General features: G+C 43.1%; 1 protein-coding gene across 3 annotated transcripts in view; it reads left to right on the top strand.

The window, feature by feature from the left end:
• The first annotated feature begins 3,626 nt into the window (after window positions 1-3,626).
• The window catches only part of NDEL1 (nudE neurodevelopment protein 1 like 1), a 36,905-nt gene continuing 29,973 nt past the window's right edge, over window positions 3,627-10,558 (top strand). For all 3 annotated transcript variants that reach the window (XM_046675211.1, XM_046675213.1, XM_046675212.1), the window contains exon 1: window positions 3,627-3,783. The gene's annotated coding sequence lies outside the window, so the exon portion shown is untranslated. The remainder of the gene's footprint in view (window positions 3,784-10,558) is intronic.

Genomic DNA, 10,558 nt, shown 5'->3' with positions numbered 1-10,558 from the left:
ACTCACTTTATGTATCAGGGAAAGCTTCCTGGAGGAGGTAGTATATGAGTGAGACTTCAAGCCTAGGAGCAGCTGTAGTGCATAGGGCAGTGGGAGTCAATAAAAGGCCCAGAGAAGAAGGGAAATGTCCATTTGGGGGACACCGTGGAGGGTCTGGTCAGGCCCAGATAGATGAACTATAGGAAGGAGACTGTAGAAGTGGGTTGGAGTTGCTTTGGGAGAGCCTTGAACGGCAGATTTTGTAGTTCGTACTTTATCAAAAGGCAACAGAACGCCAAAACAAGTTTTGGAGCCCGGGATGCTCTGTACACAGCGGGCTTTTAGAAAGAGCATTCAGATGACTGTGTTGACTGCTGCACTGGAACAAGAAGAAATTCTAGCGACAGAAGTTTGGGAAGGGAGGGACAGACAAATAGGAGACTTTGGACTGGGAAGATTCAGGGGGAAAATACTGGAAAATGGATTTATCTGAGAAAGTTTATGAAGGGAAAGTCTTTCAGGTTTGGTGACCACGTGAGTGAAATGAAAGCTGGGAAGGGGATAATTAAGGGTGATTTGACGAGGACTTCGTGCCTTAGGGACTAGGGGAGTGATGACACCATTGGCGGAAAAGTACACGGCCTTTTGGTCATGGAAGTGTCTTTGCTTCCCCAAGAAACCAAAGCCCACAGAGCACAGGGACAGTGTTGATTGTCCTAATATCCCCCAGCAATAGGCACTTAGCAAACACTCGTTTAATATGCTTCAACGAAAGTGAAAGAATGAATCGATGGTTTGATGGCTGACACCATTGGCGGAAATATGAAAATCATTTCAGAAATTTCAACTGGGGCAAAAGAAGAATCTGTTTGGGGTTTAGACATGAAGAGCTGGAGGTGGTGGTGGGACATCTGATGGACATTTACAGCAGGCCATTGGTAACCAGCTTGCTATTGGGAGTCCCTTGCCCAGTCTGATCTATGCCCCTAAAGCTTAGCAAAAAATACTGGCTAAAAAATATGGAGAGATTAGGCTGAATCAAACCTTTGATTTGGAGGTGTCTGCTTACCTGATTCAACAGGGAGTTATATATGCCCCATCTCCTCAGAGTTTTCATGGCAGGCCTGGATGCACAGCATTACCTTTTGTGTGTGATGTGGCTGGATTCCAGCATCCTCATTGGCTAGAGTTTCCATGAGTGTCAGCTGGTCATCCCCCACGTCTCCCAGTGGTGGAACCTGACCTCTGTTTCTCGAGTCTCAGAGTTTGTGGCAGGGAAGATGTTGGGACGCTTGTGCATGCTCTCAAGGACTGTGACATTGACCCCTTTGGCTCAATCCAAGGAAGATCCTGTACTGGGACCTATGCCTCAGCAAACCCCTTCCTAGTAATTTATGAAGGCAGAGGCTGGGGCAACCCTCACTCACCTTTTCTACCTTCACAAAGCTGATTTTGTAACTTTTGTTCCCCTTAGAGGCTGTCTTCAGTCTTCACTTCCACTTTATTTTCCCTGGATGGGCATGTGGAAACAGGGAGGGGGGAAAGGCTGCTTTTACTTGGAAGAAAGCTCAACCAACACAGAGGAAGGCGATCAGTTATAGGGCTTTGATCTCTCTGAGGGCCCTGCTAAGCAAAGCCCATTCATTAAGATGGAGCCAACACATCAGTCTTGAAAAACACCAGTTCTGGGTCCAGACTGGGTGGGAAGGTGGGAGGGGTGGTGGCCGGGAAGATGACGCCAACATTTTATGCAGGGCCTGGCCTGCCATTAGGTGACTCAGTGTGTTTCTCAGGACTTCAGCCAGGAAGGACAAGAGTTGCAGCCTTTATTTATTTTTTCCTCTTGGGGTGGGACTGTTATGTCTTGGCACTAGGTTCACAGGAAGGCCTCCCTGCCTCATCGTCTCTCTGCCTGTGATCTCATCGGCCAGAGCACAGCTTCAGCCAGGGAAGCAGAGCCCCAGAGCCTCAAAGAGCTTCCATGATGTCCCAGGTCATTGGGCTTGGGCTCAGACCTGCTTAGGTTTAAACGCCAGCTCCTCTGGGCCTCAGTTTTCCAATGTATAAAATGGAGGTAATAATTCCAGCCTCACACGCTGCTTGTGAGGATTGAGGGAGACAATGTATGTAAAGCACTTAGCACACTGCTCTACCCCAATAAATGGTGGTAGTTATTAACAGTCCCCCTTCTTGAGCGGCAGCATAGTAGTGGTTAATAGTGTGGTTTCCGGAGTTAGACAATCCAGATTAGGTGGGTTTGAATCTTGAGTCCTGTTTTTTCTAGTTGAGTGACCTTAGGCAACTTCATCTTGCTGCATTTCAGCTTCCTCATTTGTAGAATGGGAATAATAACAGTATCTATCTCACAGGGTCATTGTGAGGATTAAATTATGCAAACCAGGCGTTTAGCACAATTGCCGGTACATACAGATGAAACAACAAAAGTGAACTACTCTTATTATTATTATGATCTTTTCAACCCTATATTCTTTAGAGTTCAGCTCAAGGTGCCATCCTTCCCACAAACCCCATTAATCACTTCTCTGATCTTCATTGATTTGGACCCTCTTACAACCCATCTTGCATTGTTCCTATTTATGTCCATTTCCTCAAAATTCTAACTGGACCTCCTAGGCTCACCTTGCTCTCACCTTGAGGCCCTACACGTCATTATCGTGTCCAAAAAACCCACAACTTCAATTCCAAGAACACTGACATCAGAGAGAATTACATTGTACATTACACAGCAAAAGTTCCTAAAATTATTTTTTAAAACAACTCTGTTCCTTCAAGTTTCCACTTCCTAAGCAGTTGCCCATCCTCATTCTCCCTTTCTGAGCTAGTCCCCCCTCAGCCCTCTTCCCTTTCAAGTCCCCTTAGGACTATAAAATGAATTCCTAGTCCTATAAAATGGATTCCATTCTTTAGGGGCCCCTGGGAGATGAAAACACACACACACACACACACAATTTATATAAATAAATATACGCTTAGATATATAAAATATATAAATGGATATTCATATTCCCTTGGTGCCTTCAACGAATCCATTCTTTCATTCAATAGATATTTGAGGGCCCATTTTGTGTCTGAGACCAAGCTATCTGTTGGGATAAGTCAGGCATAAGAGGTTCTAGCTCTCATGGAACTTACATTCTACTGGAGGAAGACAAGAACAAGTATAAAATTTCCAGCTGGTGGAAGAGCCATGAAAATAACATAGGTCTTTGTGAGCGAAAGAGTGATGAAGGGGACTAGTATACTGGTATTCTACTGGGTGGTCGGGGGTAGACTCGGAGGTGAAATCTGAGCCGACACTCATTTTATAAACGGGAACACAGAAACACAGACACCTGAAGGACCTTGCTGGCTGAAAAACTGGAAGGCACGTTCTCACCCAGGTGCTGCCACTTTCCCGAACAGCAGAGCCTTTGGGGTAACCGCGCAGACCGAAAACCCACAGGGCACAGACTCTGGGGGCGCCTGCGCAGAAGTGGCCGCCAGCCTGACGTCAGCGCGCCGGGCCGACCCGGCCCTTGTGACGCGGTGCTCGCCACAGCCCCGCCCTGGCCGCCCGCGCGCTCGCGCGCATGCTCCGAGCCCCGCCCCCGTGCGTCACAGAATGGCCTCGGACACCCAGGCAGCCCCTGACGTGTCGGGGAGGAGCCGGGCGCGGAGGTTCTCGGAGTGGAGCTCAGGGCTGCGGAAGGGAGCGGAGCTGAGCGGCTGGGCGGGCCTGGCCAGGCCAGCGGAGCGGAGACGTCGGTGGAGCGGCGGCGAACATGCGTTTTTGACACATTGGAGGTGAGCCTGCGGTGCGGGGCCGCTCCCGAGGGGCCGGGCCGGGCCGGCGGCGCCGAGGCCTGTCCCCGGGGAGCCTGCGGGGCCCGGGGGCTGTGTCTGAGGCCCCGCCGGGCCGGGCCGGGGCAAGGTTCTGGGGCGACCAGTCCGGGGACAGCTGTTCCAACCGCTCTAACTGCCCCCTCCCCGCCCTGGTCTGAGGGGTGGCCCGCCAGGGGCCCCTGGAAGGGGGCGAGCTCCGCCGTCTCTGGAGGATGTGCTCGCTTCCGGGGGTGGAGGGAGGGCTGGCGGGGACGGAGGCCGGGACGTGGCACCGTGGGCCGGGGCTCTGGTGGCGCAAGGAGTGGCTCAGTTGGAGGTGGCAGCGGCGCGCCCAGCTCTCCCCCTCTAACCTCCCCCCATCCCTCCAGCTGGGAGGGTGGTTTGGAGCCAGGTTGGGTTTTGAGCTCTCGTCGCTTCTCTCCTGCGGCTGGCGAGAGCGGAAGCAGCCCACGTTGGGCTCCGATGGCATTCCCGTGACTCCCCGCCCGGTTTTGGAGTTCCGAGAAGTGTCACCAGACGGGTTCGGGTTGCTTGTGCTCGCCTCTTTTTTGCTGGTAGCTACCGAGTAACCCTTTAAGTTTTGTCAAGGAAGCGACGGTTCTTTGCTGATTATTGCCTTCCATTTCTGTAGCGCCTTTGCACGTTTCAGGACGTTCTTGCTATCTTTTTTGAACCTCATCACCCTGTGGTGGTTATACCTGATTGATTCTGTTATCGCCGTTCGACGGCTGGGGAAATTGAGCCCGGCTGGGGTGGGAGGTGTTAAGTGATTAATACTGTGGATTCTCCCAACTGGTGAGTGGCTTCGCTTGGACCAGAATTAACGACTCTAGGCTCGAAGTTAGGGTTTCTCTTTGTGGGATTTTTATATCCTCCTCAGCAAGAAAGCAAAACAGAAAATCTCACTTGCCAGAAATATACCAGAAGCTAGTAGAAGATTTATTTAAATATTGTTGACCAACCTCACCTAGAATAAGAACTGCTACTCAGTTATAAAAAAAGTCCTACTCTGAAACTTGTTCACGGGTTGCTGGCTAATTATTTTGTCTGATAAACTGTGTTGCTCTTAATCCACTTATGAAATAGGGTAATGGCTATGCTAAGTCATGAAGTTGGTGGGGTGAAATGCAGCATTAAGTCCTGGGTTGAAGAGAAGTAAAAGGGAACCGAGTAAAGATCTCTCTTCTGGATTTTTATTAAAATTGTTATTTAAAATCAGAGGTCGTAAGGAACAAAGAAAACCTTTGGCTAGCTCTGGTTAGAGGTTGACCTAGTCCAGATAGAAGTTGCTAAATCTTATGAAGCTGCTCTTTTTCAGTTCTGTTTTGACTTTTTAAGTTAAATAAATTGAAGTTGGATAAGGAACACTTAAAATAAGTAAAAACTTAGATGTTGCTTTCATGAGATCTGTAAAACTTATTTTTATTCTCATTTTAAACCATGCTGGGGTAAATTTGGTTACTAAATCTTAAAATTACTTCTGACGTAAGTTTCTGAGCACTTCGTAAGGTAGAAAAAGAAGTTTGACAGTCAGGACCAAAAGGGAGACCATACTTATGATTGACTTTGAAAAGTTAAAAATTCTGTAAATATCACCTTTTGAGAGAAGTAGAATTTTGGTAAAAAGTCATGTATTACCTACAGTGAGTTCCAAAAGAACTCTTCTAATCTCATGTCCATTCTACAACTATTAACAAGAAGCAATATCATATAAAGTGGATTTTTGTTTACCGTTGCACAAAGAGGAGTTTCTTTGTAAATATAGCATTTTGGACAGGCTGTTTTATACCCACGTGACTTGGTTTGGCAGTTGCTAGATAACTGCAGGTCATATACGGTCTGATAGTGCCCCGTGTACGAGTCGTCATACTTTTGAGATTTGCACTCCATGCATGTGAGACATGGTATTGAGGGAAGATTTGGGTAGCAGGGGAGAGTACCTAGTTATCTGCCTTCATTTCAGCTTCAGAAGACTGTAGATGTATCATTAAAGCTTTTTTTTTTTTTTTGGCAGTATATTTCTCTATATTGGCTAACTTTCTATAGCCTTAATATCTCTAGTTACATAGTTTCAGATAACACAATAAACACATCCTCCCGCTGCAACTTGAAGCAAACTGAACAGACTGTCTTTCCAGCCCCTGAAAAGGTCTTTTGAATGTCTGCACTGGTAGCAAATTTTTATCATTTGTAACAAATCTAATTTTTGAAAAGGGTAAGTCTGATGAATAAAATTAGAGTGATAAAGCTTGATAATACCGATTAGGAAGCAGTAAAAATGAGGTGTGACCACAAAGAAAGAACTTTTTGTTTAGTTTTTAATCTGGCTCGTTAAGACTGCTCCAAAAGAGATTTTAGAAATGTTTTCAGTATTGGTGGTATCACTGGAAAATGCATATAGCTTCCGAAAGTGATTAATTTTAAGGACTCATTTGTATGTTATAAATTCTGAAGCACATTTATTTTGTGGTCATACTTCAGTGGTCCATGCCTGAACTACCAGTTTTTTTTTATCGTTTAATGAAATTTCTGTGGCGTTTACTACGTGCCAGGCTCTGTAGTAAGTACTTTACAAATATTAACTCACTTAATCTTTATAACAATCCTATTTTAATTATTATCTCCGTTTTATAGGTGAAGAAATGGGGCACTGAGTGGTTGAGTAACTTGCCCAAGGTCACCCAGCTAGTGAGTAAAGGAGTCTGATTCAAACCAAGGCAGTTTGACTCCAGGGTCTGGACTCTCAACCACTATGTTGTGCTGCTCCTACCACTTGTTCCCTGGTTAAGTTTTTTAATTGCCTTGTTCTGGAAAAGATGATGGTCATTTTAGTAAAAGGTTTCTGACACAGATTATACTACTACTTGATAGGCCAATGAGCAAGTGGTAAAAGTAGCCGGTAAATTAGAAAAATTGCAGTCAACATTCACTTTGCATAAGATTGATCAGGAAAATAGAGAAGCATATGTAAAATAAAAACATATTAAAATAATTTTGCTAGAACTGTTTGACACTAAACTAAGTAGTTAGACAAGGAGGATACAAGAAATAGAACTAGATTCTCAAGAAGTTTCACACGAAAGGCTATTTAAAACCTGAGTCACCAGGGGACGCTGGTGGAAAAATTGGTAGTTGCGTTAAGAATATGACCCTGTTCAAGAACCAAAAGTCAGGGACAAATGGATACCGTATAGTACAGCCAGAGGTGTAAACAGTGAGATTCCTCAGGGAACACTACTTCGCTAAGGCTCTTCAAGGTAATACCTGCTCATAGGTCTTCTGATACTGTATAAATAGGTCAATAACAACAACAAAAAACAGCCTCACACAGAAAAGTTTCAAACTGGGCATGTGAATGATAACATTGACAGATAAAAACAGCCCTAACCCTATTTGTAGAATGGTTGGCTCCACATTAAAATATATTTGAATAAACGTTAGATGCCAGGGAAGGCATCTACTAGTCATTATGAACTTCTGTAAGGGTGCAGCCCATGGATCACACAATTGCCAATATCAATTGCTGCATAGTAACAGAAATAGTACTGAAAACTTAAAAAGTATCCTACCTGTGAATAAATTGTTGAAGTACTGAAGAAGCACCAGTCACTCAACTCCAGAAAGGCGTACATGTAATCTAGAGAAGGTCCAAAGTATGACAACAAAAACGTTTAAGGGACCAAGATGGCTGTCAAGTGAATATAAGCTAAAAAGACAGAAATGTTCACTTTGAGAAGACCAAGGCTGAGAGGTATTATCATCAAAGTTTACAAAACTAAAATGGGCATTAAAAAAATACAAACTTGTTCACCAAATCCTAGAACCTTACGAGGGAGCAACATACAAAACTTATGGTAAATTTAAGATCCAAAATAGGAAATTCATTGATGCCTATAAAAATATGGAACTTATCTCAATTGCATAAAATAGTATAGAATCAGTAAATTAAAAATTTTAGACTTGAAATCTTTAAAAAATGTTTTGTGTAAGGGTCAGGACTTTCTTATACTGTGTTTTGATTTCTCTCGAATTTCCACTTGCTTTTTTTCTTACCGACACAAGAGTCATGGGCTTTCATCACAACCTCAGATTTATCCAGCTTCCCAGTCATGCTGTCTATTATATGGGATTCCTCATTTTTCCTGGAGCTACCATCTGGCTGGGTTACTCTCTGGGCCTCATGGCCTAGGCTTCGTCATGGGATGTTTCTTCTTTGCAATGCTGGGTTGGATCCGCTGTTTCCTGCATCCTGTGCTGTCCAGGTCTTCATTTTCTCTTCTTTTGTGACTGTCTCAGGAAGTGTGTGTGAGGTAAACCTCCTGAGTTTTCTCATTTCCTGAATTATCTGTTTCCTCCCAGTTCGGTAGGTCCTAGGATTTTCTTATTCGTGCTACTGGGTTTTCTCATTTGTTTGGTGGTTCTTGGTTGTCCATTCACATTTAAGACTGAAGGGCTGGACAGTGATTATTTTAGGTAGCAAATGTGCCATAGTATCTCCAATGCTCTACCTAATAAGTCCCATCAGCTCCCTAATCTTTGATGGGGATCCTGAACTGAGCTTTATAAGTAACTATGAATGTGGCTTGGCATGCATCAGACTGATAATTTTGTCTAGCCAAGAATGATAGGTTTTATAATCTTGATTTAACACATGGTGGTGCATTGTGAGGTAGAAATAAACTACCCACAAATTTTTTTTCCTTACTCCTTTCCTGAAATAGAATTCAGATACTAATAAAAGAAAGTGAAAGTACAGGGAGAATAATGAAAGAAAGATTATAAGTCAATCCAAATAGTGAATTTGTATCGTGTTCCATGTTTCTGGTGATGCAGAAAGGATTTATATATAAGACACAGGTCCTGCCCTCAAGGAACTACCTGGAGAGACTTAACCTTTCATTTCTTCAAATGTTTCTTGTTTAAGATAGAGTAAATAGCTGCAGGATTTTGCTTCTTGTGACTCTCTGATCTTAGTAACATTTTGCGGAACTGTAATTTATTGGATTGTGTATCAGAAACTGAATATTTGAGCTGCACATTGATACGTGCTTGCCATTGTTCAGATGGCAAAATGCATCTATCCAAATTTGAGGACCGGTGCCCATGAGCTTCCTTAGGGCTGGATTCATAGATTTCAAATGTAATCAACAATTTTGGGGGCATTTTTTTGAAAGACCTTATGTAGAGCATTCAAGGGATGGAGTGATGGTTGCCTCACCTGTAGATGCTTCTCTTATACATCCTGTAATTATATCTTCACCTGGGTTGTTAATATGAAGTATGTCCGTCCCCTCAAGGAGACTTGGGCAGTAACTTTCGGGGAGTTTTTGATAGCACCTGGTGTGATGCCTTTGCATGCTTTGGATGTTCTTTTGAAATACGAATACCTCTTGCTGCTGAATTAGCCTCATCCTCATTCACACCTTACTACAAATTACAGTTACAAATAAGATTATTGCTACATCTGAGAAAGTGGAGTGAGAATTGGGAACTTTGATGAAAAGATAGGATTATAAAATCAGTATTATTTGCTAAGCAGTATACATACTTGAAGAAACATAAATCATTTAGTGCAAACTCTCATTAAATGAAAAAACTGAGACACTAAGAGATTAAGCAGAGTGCTTGAGAAATTTAATGGCAGAATTGGAACCCTAGAACCCACTCTCAACAGGACTCCCAACTCAGTGAGGTTTACATTTTAATGTGCTATCATGCTATAAAGGTATCTCTAAGAGTAGATTAATACAGACAAAAGTGTGCCAGTGTAGGGTAATCAGATTAGAGGACAGTGCATTGGGTGCACTAAATATTTATCCAGCACTTAACAGTGTCTGACACACAGTAGGTGCTCAGTAAATGTTTGCAAGCAGTACGTGCTTTCTTGGAGCAAGGTCTAATGCGTGCTGCCATGAGGGATGCAAAGTATATCAAGGATCCATCTCTTTTCAAAGAACTTTTAGGCTGATTGGTAATTTAAGATATTTGGAAGATAGACTAACAGATATCAAAAGTAATAATAGATGGTATGGTCAGGAAAGACTTGACTAAAACAGAAAAAGTTGCAGTAGGCCTAAAAGGAATTAAACTAAGTGTATAAAGTTACATTTTAATTTTATTCAACTAGAAACCACTCTTATACCTCTTTGGTATACCCACCCTGAAATTGGAGTTCTATATTCTTGTCTGTGACTTTTTGCTAAACCTTTATGAGTGGCTTGTGCTAGATGAACTCCAAGTTCTCTACAACTTCAGTCTTTATTAATTTTCTTTTTTTTTGATTTGTGATTTTTTTTATTAATGTTATGATAGATTACAACCTTGTGAGATTTCAGTTGTACATTTTTGTTAGTCATGTTGTGGGTACACCACTTCCCCCTTTGTGCCCTCCCCCCACCCCCCCTTTTCCCTGGTAACCACCGATCAGATCTCCTTGTCAATATATTAACTTCCACCTATGAGTGGAGTCATATAGAGTTCGTCTTTCTCTGACTGGCTTATTTCGCTTAACATAATACCCTCAAGGTCCATCCACGTTGCTGTGAATGGGCCAATTTTGTCTTTTTTTATGGCTGAGTAGTATTCCATTGTGTATATATACCATATCTTCTTTATCCAGTCATCAGTTTCTGGGCATGTAGGTTGGTTCCACGTCTTTTATTAATTTACTTTTAAAGCTGGTTTTGAGTTCTTACTGCTCAGTGTGGATTAGGCTGAATTAATTTTGATTTAATTT

The sequence above is a fragment of the Equus quagga genome, chromosome 11 (genome assembly GCF_021613505.1).
Source record: "Equus quagga isolate Etosha38 chromosome 11, UCLA_HA_Equagga_1.0, whole genome shotgun sequence".
NCBI classification, from domain to species: Eukaryota; Metazoa; Chordata; class Mammalia; order Perissodactyla; family Equidae; genus Equus; species Equus quagga.
The sequence above is the reverse complement of the archived record's forward strand: the minus strand, read 5'-3'. Positions and strand labels throughout refer to the sequence as shown.